The sequence below is a fragment of the Corvus brachyrhynchos genome, unplaced genomic scaffold, assembly GCF_000691975.1.
Source record: "Corvus brachyrhynchos isolate BGI_N302 unplaced genomic scaffold, ASM69197v1 scaffold32, whole genome shotgun sequence".
Classification (NCBI taxonomy): Eukaryota; Metazoa; Chordata; class Aves; order Passeriformes; family Corvidae; genus Corvus; species Corvus brachyrhynchos.
In genome coordinates, this window is record NW_008237919.1 from 15,818,455 (window position 1) to 15,827,717 (window position 9,263).

At 42.6% G+C, this 9,263-nt stretch overlaps 1 protein-coding gene across 6 annotated transcripts in view; it reads right to left on the reverse strand.

Moving 5' to 3' along the window:
- Positions 1-9,263, reverse strand: part of AGPAT3 (1-acylglycerol-3-phosphate O-acyltransferase 3) — a 72,027-nt gene that overhangs the window by 38,291 nt on the left and 24,473 nt on the right. The window contains exon 1 of one of the 6 annotated variants that reach the window (XM_017733303.1): positions 1,519-1,698. The exons of the other annotated variants lie outside the window; for them this stretch is intronic. The gene's annotated coding sequence lies outside the window, so the exon portion shown is untranslated. Of the gene's footprint in view, positions 1-1,518; positions 1,699-9,263 lie in introns of those variants that run through there. 6 annotated transcript variants of the gene reach the window in all.

Below are 9,263 nucleotides of genomic sequence, written 5' to 3' on the forward strand. Positions count from 1 at the left end.
TGCAAACCAGATTTGACCTGGATTCAAGTCAAGAATTTTAAGAGTGAACAGAATAAGGGGAAAAAAAGAATTACAAGAGATGTGTGCATGTTATGCTCTATGCATAATGCACACAAATTTGTATTTGCATCAGTACAAAATCTAACCGATACCAGATGCACACATCACACCCCAATATTGAGCTAGGACATGAAGAATGAATTTAAAACTACACCATGTTCATGTATATATCTACTACATGTACTCTCTTCTGTCAAAAAGAATATTTAGCAGGACAGCTGTAAATGTCTTTAAGCTCTAGATTTCCTGATTTTTAACATTAAAACTGTGAAGTCACATATGCCTGTTTTCTTGGAACACTTTGATGATTACAGAGGCTATTAATCACACACATTTTAATTTGAGCTGCCACACTGTATAGCTGAGAGTTTACGTCTCTGCAGAGATACACTATAAAGCTTAAATGTAAATAAACTCATTAATATTACAAGTGTGTGCATACACATATGCAGAGAGGATCGTAGGTCTGTAAATAGTACAGGCATAACTGCCTGGAGGAAATACTTGGCAAAACAAAACCATGATGATCCAACACAGATTTTTATTTCTTTCGTTTTTTAAACAACTTATAAAACAAACAAACAAACAAATTCATGTGTCAGGCTGGAAACTTGTTCACAGCAATGTCACACCCCTTGGAAAGTTTTCCAGCCACAGCCATATTAATTCCAACTCCAAGCTTTTCCTTTTACAGTTGAAGTGATGTGTATTTTTTCACTAAAACCAGTCAACAGATCGCACTTCGGTTTCTAAAAGTCGCTGTTTGCTTCAGACACGGCTCTTAAAAAGTTTCAAGATTTCTTTCGGCTGAAAGTCTTGGACATATGTGGAGACACAGAGAAACAAGGCCAGCCCAGAAACATAGGGCAGCCCTGCCCTGCTTCTACCCTTCCCAAACCCAGTCAAAACACCCAGGCATGTGGGGTCTCCTGGCTCTGCTGCTGCCAGTCACCACCCTCCCAGGCCCAGCTCACCCCCAAGGGGTAGAATCGTAATTTTCACCTGCCTGAAACATCCCTTTTCCACACTGAAGACATGAGTGTCTCACAAACACCCTAATACATGGTGAGCCTGTCAGCCTAATTTCCGTGTTACATGCTGAGAGACACCTATGAGAAGACTAAGAGCACAAAGTCAGAGTGAAAGAAATCTATAAGGGCTTGCAGGAAAAAATGGAAATACACGATCACCATCTTGCCCAAGTGGCATCCTTAGCCACTGCTCTCAGCTGAATAAAAACATGCAAAAGTTCAAACAGCAACAAAATCGAGTCCCAAACAAGTAACAAGGGCACCAGAGCAATTCAGGGAAGGTATCTACACCAGCCACACGTTAGTAAGTACACATCAGCCTTCCAGAGCACCTCAAAAAGGATCACCACTCTCCAGCTCGCCCCAAGGAAGCATTTCAAAGGACAAGCCACCACCAGCACAGTCGCAGTACGAAACTCCAACTTACCAATACAAGTAATAGGCTAAAGCCAGGGCAATGAGCGTAGCGCAGACTCCAGCCAATAAGCAGGCACCTGACTGGTTTACCAACATCTTCCCAATTTGTTATTAATAAACAAACAAACAAAAAAAAGAGGAGGAGGAGGAATGGAACGGCAAAAACGCACGGTGTGAGCCTTGGCTAGGAAAGCAAATCAGTCTTGACATGGAGAAGGGATTATGGTGACAAAAGCACATCGAGGTAAATCTGGAAGTGCTTCAGCTACTAAAACTGCCTGCTCAGAGGCCCAAAAAAACAGCTGAGTGTCCTCTCCATTACACGGCTTTGTAAAACACTGAACTAAAAAAGCCCCTCTTACCTCGAGAATGAAGGCATGAATGGGGCAGAAGTGGACTAATATTTAAAACAGATAATACTGCTCAATAAATATTACAGTCAGGTGGTGTTGCTGACAAACCAAGCTTTTGCTCTAATCCAGTAAGCTCCTTACAGGAAATTACCAGGCTACAATCGACCAGATTCGCTCGTGTGGTTGTGCGTGTGCTCAGCGCTGCCACTTGACACTTTTTGTTTTAACAAAACCTAGATTTTAGCACCAAGGAGCCTCCCACCACAGCACCCAACAGATGACAATGGCATTTCCTCTCCCTTCTCCCTGCTCCAAAATCAGGGCTTTGGGAGGGCACTGAGCAGGCACAGTCCAGGAGTTTGGTGAAAAAGGAGATATCGGAGCCTGGAGAGGAGGAAATGAGGTGACAGCATCTACAACCTGTGCAGGAACACAGTACTGATGGGGTGGGTAAGGCTCAGGGGCCCATCCAGATGCTGTGCACCATAAACTGGACAGTTCAGATAAAGAGACTTGAGGGCACATCTGTACAGGGACACAACAGTCAGACTGAAGAGTGATTCGCATTCATCAACATAGCCCTCTGTGAAGACGCAGCTTTAACTGGCATAACTCACCTGGTCAGAGTTAGGCCTCTAAAGAAATAAAATCCTAACAAAATCTAGCTTAAATGCCAAAGATAATACTCAAGTGGTAGTCACAGGCCCCTGACACTCCCATTTTTTGACCAAACTTAGCACTACAGAGAGTTAAGGCATGGTATAAATGCCTCTTAAACCCCTGGCTGCCCTGGAAGTAGAGTCACATTAGAAGAAGACATCAAAGAAGTTGCAAGAGGCAGCACAAAACCACTTAAGATGCAACAGATAGAAAGTTTTTACATTCAAAGAAACAGACGATGCTTAGAATAATTTGGCCAAAAAGGAAAAAAAAAAAAATGGAGGCTGTGAATTTAAACGTCACAGACAAATAGGAGCTTATATCTGGTTTAGCAGAGCTGGGTGGAAAAACAATGTGAAAACCGCCTCTGAGTTTAAAGCACACACAAATTAAATACAACATACTCCAGAAAGTGCGGTGAGTAAGGGTCCAGTGGAAAACCAGGACAGAAGCACCACAGCATTCATGAAATAAAGGAAAATTTCAGGTGCTCTCCATGCACCAAGTCAATAGGTCCTCCTGCCCCCTTATACCCTGCACACCGTCCAGGTCTGCTGTAAAACCTTTTGCAACCTCACCCATAGCTCAACAGCATTTCTTAAGTGAGTACACAGATAAAAGTCTTACTACTATCTACATCTTTGTCAGTGAAGGAGATAGCTTGCAACTAAATTCCTTGCTTAGGAAGAATCAGTTTCTGTGGGCTCCAAAGGAATTTTTACTGATTGTGTTCCCCAATCTCATTTTGAGACTGCTCACACTGCTTCTGTTCTCAACTGGAGAAATAAGGTTATATCAAATTACATCAAAAGAAATCCCAAAGCCCAAGAGACAAACATACACACAATTCAAAGAAGACAGGAGGGTTTTGGACATGCAGAGTCACTAAACTGGCACTTGCAATGTTTTTGTAGGTGAAGCTCAATTACCCATTTCCAGGACTGCTGATCAATACTTTCCCAATGCACAACATTCATTACAGAAAATGCACATAATGGATTATGACTGGGCACAGGACAGCATCGTGATTTTTTAAATGAAAACAAAACCCAAAGTAGCAATTATCAAGAGGCCTCATTTGGAAAAAAAAATAATTACGATATTAGAATAATTGCCTATATTTGGAACAAGGCTTACTTGGTATTTCTATTACAAAAGCTACCCTAAAATTATAGTGCTGGTATTCAAACAGCAATTCTGTAATACCAGTCCTTACATAACAAACAGAAAAGGAGTTATCTAACAGAAGCCCTATTAGTACAAAATTATTTGAGTAATAGGCCTCTTGCAACGTATAAAATAGATCAATGTTATATAATTACAAAATGCTGCCAATCTTAGTCTCTGATGATTAAGAAAAAACCTCAGTATTGTCTACTCATCTCTAAGACGACATAAAATGCTCCTCTTCACTCCAAGTGGTTGAATTTTCAAGACAAATGGGAATTCATCCTTTGTATTCAGATAAAAATAAACTACAAAAGAAACTTCAGGAGTGTTAAATGCATTTACACACCAAGCTGTGAAACCTAGGGAGCCACCTGCTAGACAGATTGGGTGAATCTGGAAAATGCTTTGTGGCACAGGCCCATCACTTGTTAAAACAGGGATGCAAAATAAAGGATAAACGAAAGAGTCTCATCTGCAGATAAGCGTTATAGGGAGAATGATATACTTTGCTTTCTGGATGGAAAATTATGCAGGAAAAAAAATTAAGCCTCAAACATATGACAGAAAGAGCCAGCCAGGAGACATCTGTCTGCACGCAAATGTGCTGTGGCTGAACAAGGAGAAGCCTCTGACTGCTGCTACCCAGAGTCTCAGCAAGCACTGTATTCATGCCTGCGAGGCCCTGCCCAGGTTCAAAGCTTTCCTTTGAAGTACTGAGCACTAATTGGGAAGAAATGCAAACACTGTCTTTCAAGAAGTGCTGAGCTGCTTCAAATTTCAGGTATAAAACATTATCTTCTGCAGAAGAGGAGCAGTGTGATTTGCTCTCTGATCCATAGTAATGCAGGATCCCTGATGCAAGTGAACAGGCAGGGGCAGGAAAGCTCCTGGGGCTGTCTGGTGGCAAAGCTACCACCTCCTGAATCAGTGTGACCAGAGACAAAGCCACCACCTCCTGAGCCAGTGTGACCAGAGGCAAAGCCACCACGTCCTGAATCAGTGTGACCAGAGGCAAAGCCACCACGTCCTGAATCAGTGTGACCAGAGGCAAAGCCACCAGCTCCTGAATCAGTGTGACCAGAGGCAAACACACAACCTCCTGAATCAGTGTGACCAGAGGCAAAGCCACCACCTCCTGAGCCAGTGTGACCAGAGGCAAAGCCACCAGCTCCTAAGAGCCAGCTTGGGCACAAACACAGGGCTCGGCACATCCCCTTCATTCATTTATACCTCGTGCCTCTGCTCCAGAGTTTGCTGCCACGAGCTGTACTGCCAAGATGGAAAAGATTAAATAGGACTATTTATTATTTTTATGATTATTAAAAAAATAAGATGAACAGGGTAAAGCAAAGGCCTCAGGTGACACCAGAGCTATCCACATGCTGTGGGAATCACAGCTGCAAGACCCAAGAGAGACATCAGGAAAGTTTTCCCCTGCCAGTGCCCTGCTATACTAAGCCTAAAAAAATCTCCAGAAGAGCATTTGCATGATCTCACCTACAAATGTACCTCCAAAGTGGGAACTGTTCACAACTTACCAGCAATGGAGAAAGGCAGCCCTAAAACTGAGAAGCAGAATATAATGCCATGTAATTTTGACTTTACAGTCCCCGGTCTTTCTGACACATCTGTGACAAGTGAGAAAGACCAACTAGCCTTCTGTCACCACGCTGACATTTGTCACATGGACAAATATATCTCATCAATACATTTCTGTATAGGAAGACTATGCTTTAAGCATCAAACTTTCTATGGTTTGAGCCTGGAAGGAGACAGAGGCCATGTGGAGAGGGACTGAAGACAAAAGCCACCATTCTTCCAAATCTAAATGTTTCAGATCTTCATCACAGGGGAGACAGAGAAGCAAAAATACTAACACCAAAAGCAGGTGTTCTGCTGAGTCAGTGTCACCAGGGCAGCTTCAGATAAAACCCACTGATTTGCAGTCAAGAACAAATAAGAGGTGAAAAATTAGACCTGAAAACGCAGCAGGTACACAAGCAAACGGTTTCTCAGTAATTTCAGTGAGCTGAACTGGCAGCCTGAATTACAGTGGGTAGGGAGCTGGATCCTGCTCAGTGCATTCACACTGCTCACACATGGCTGTGCAGCAGCTGTGTATGGCCCAAAGAGGAAAAAAGCAAGAAAGGAAGAGCTGTACAGGAGGGCAGAGACCCAAATCGCCCTCTTCCTCCTTGTATGGGATCCAACTTCTACTCTCTTTGATGTCACTCTGACTGCCATCAGCAGCTTGTTCATTCCTGAACAAGACATCTATTCTTCTTTTGGGTTATTTCACTGACAAATATTTCACAAGGCTGTTACCAGCCTGAATCCATAATTACCCCTGTGGTCAGATCTCTTTTTGCATATACACAAAAGCAGCTATCTTCCTAAGAAGACAGACCAGACTTATCAAGCAGACTGATAGCAAAAACAAATACATGCTGAACAAAGTTTTATTGTTCTGTGTTTTCTGTCAAGATCACACCAGCCCCTTCTGGTCTCAATACCAATACTGGCAGCAGCCACACACCATACAACCTTACAGTGACCTCCCCACCCAACAATAAAAAACACTCAAACCCCCAAAACAAGTCACCACAAAAAGAAAAAACCCTTCTCCTGTGCAAATTTAAAGATCACATTTTGAATACAAAGCTGAACTGCATGCACATAAGTGTGCACTTCTGCACGTGGTGAAATCTTTATAAATTACAACCAGAACTCTTTACAAATGAAATTTCCCACAATTAAAAAAAATTAACTTAGAAGTGGGAAGGCTGTACATTGTTAAAGTTAAGGCTTTTGTTGGCCACTCAGCTGGGAAACTAAACAGCAGCCAGTCTATAAACATCCCATCTGTCTTTAAAATCCACGTTGGACAAAAACCTGAAAGAAACATCTACAGCTCTCACCTTTTCTTAAGATCTCCCATCTCCTGGGTGGCTTTGGCATTCTATTGCTAAGTAGGCCTCTAGCAGCATATATAGTTAATTTAAGCCATTCTGGATTCTGCAGAGCAGGGGACCCTTCTGTGGTAACACGCAGAGTCTTTGAAAGATGCTGCCAGCAAAGATCACAAATCCAGGACTGGTCAGCCCTGCCACGATTCAGTCTCCCTTGTTCAGCCTCTGCTGAACAGTGGCCTTTTAATGCAATGTTTGAGAGAGACATGACCTAAATACCCTTTTACTGAGGGCTGCAGGAATCCTGGGAATGACTGGCCCACTAGAAACACACGCTTGCCTTCCACAAGCAACATTCAGACAGCAACATTGCACGGGGGCTGGCTGTTCCACAGCTGATACTGAAACTTTGGGAATTGTCACAGATGCTCTCTGCTCTCTTTGTCATGGTCTCATGTAAACTGGCTTTGCCAGACCCAGACAGAAAGACATTAAAATATTCTGCCACTGTGAGTACTTTTTCAGTCCTACAAGTGCCACAAATAGTGATAATAATCTGACCAGGAGATCTCTTAGTGATCACAACCCCAGCCAGGTGGGCAGCTGCCTGAGTGGAAATTTCTGCATCTCCATACATTCCTCTGTATTGCTTCCACTTCTGTCAGAGACACAAAAAGTCACCGAAGCAGAGATTGTTTCCTGCTGGCACAGTTATAAAGCACTGGAAGAAATGCAGAATGTGAAATTAGTGGTATAGAAGTGAGCACCCATTTCTCATGGAGCTTGTAGCACTTCAGAATAGTTTGACGGCCAACTCAAAAACTGCTCCACGTCACTTTAAAAATTAGAAGCTAATTAGTAAAAAGAGGAGTTCACTGCACCAAAGCTTCATATTCAAAAGACCCCTATGTGCCAAACTCAAATTATGGATGTCACCACTGCTGGCTTAGCACTGCTCTTCAAAAGCTCCTCAGTCAGGCTGAGTAGTGGTTTGAGAAGCAGCATTTATGCTCTTATGATTCATTTTTATCTGCCAGAATAACCCTCATCTCATCTGCAATTATATGCCAAAAAAAATCAGATATTAAAGGGTATTACAAACTGCCTGCAGTTCAGGGCAATGTGTTAATATAGGACACATTTATAGACAATGACTCTAGCAAACCAGGCTAGCTTCACTTAAAATAAACAAACAAGCAGCCTAGTCTAATTACCAGAATTAATCTAAAAGAATCAATATTTCTCCAATCAAGACATGTAACATGAACCTTCATGCTATGTACTCAGCAATGTATAATTGCCTCTTGAGTCTGCAGATTTTGTTCACTTTTAAGCCCATTAAACATGAACTGCTTTTTATTAATTCTATTTAAATTCTTTTTACTTTTACTGTAATAAACCAGATTTCAGAATAACTGGAATAATTGAAACTTCACTGCATTAATCAGAAGTATTTTTATGTAAGTAGGTTCATTACTTCCAGGCAACTGGGAGCTTTTTCTATGCCTGGTTTGTCTGACTGCTCCCAAGTCTCTGCTCCCAGGCACTACTAGGGGCTTGCTCTAAACTCATGCTTAAGGTCAGCTTGTCCTCAAGGTTTGCTTGTATAACTGCTTTCACAGTTATTACCCATCCCACACCTGTACCAACGGGATATATCTTAAGCTAAACTGTTGGGTTTGGGGGTTTTGTTTAGGTTTATGTTGGGTTTTGAGGGTTTCTTTTTTCAGTTTTGGTTTAGAACTCTTTATCAAGCAGATAATTTCTGTAGACACTGGGGAACCCAGGCCACACAGGACAGTAATAAATGGCATTGTTATTACCTTCAGCACAGGAAAAAGAACTGCACAAGGAGATGCTTAGGCCTTTTGCTCTCATCTTGCAACACAGATCCAAAGTACCCAGATACCTTTGTACCAGACAAGTTGAAAGCTCACAAAGCCATGGCAAAGAGTATCCAGAAGTGACCTGAAAAATGCCCCAGCACAGCCAGGTCCTGCAGTGCCACAGGGGCCCAGCAGCCCCATCACCAGCTCACAGTGCACTGAGCCTCTTCCTCCATCTTTATCCTTTACATCCCACAGGAACAGGGCTTGTTCTACTTTTTAGAGGGGTGTCCTTTATCAGCCATTTTCAATCACAAGTATATTTGGCTGTGCACTGTTTAACTCCTCAGTCTCAGGCTGATTCACTCTTGGGCATTGCTTATCCCATTAAACTTGAACACCACAACCAAGCAGGAGAGGGAGGCACAGGTGCAGAGGTTGGGCAAATGAAGCCTTGAATCAAAAGTGGCCTTGCTGCTGAAGCACAACAATATTGTCCTGAAACACATCCTGTGACAGTATTTGTATTTAAATCTGTGTTTTCTGCTGCTTTGGAAAGTACTGCCAAAGGTCCTGAACGTGTGGCCTTCACAACTTACACATGCGAAAACAATTGCTCCCACAGTAACATCGACATTTTCAAAACAATTATGAAAGAGTAAATGCCATTATGGCTTCTAAGAAAGCACTTTCAGTTTGGATTATTTTTTTCTTCTCAAAATAAACATCCCCAGGACATGAAGTCTGGTCCTTGAGTTCCTCCAGCAGATACCCCCAGCTGGAAGTGGATCCTGTGCTGGCCCAGAGCAGTGACCAGGCTGGCAGGGCTGAACCGTG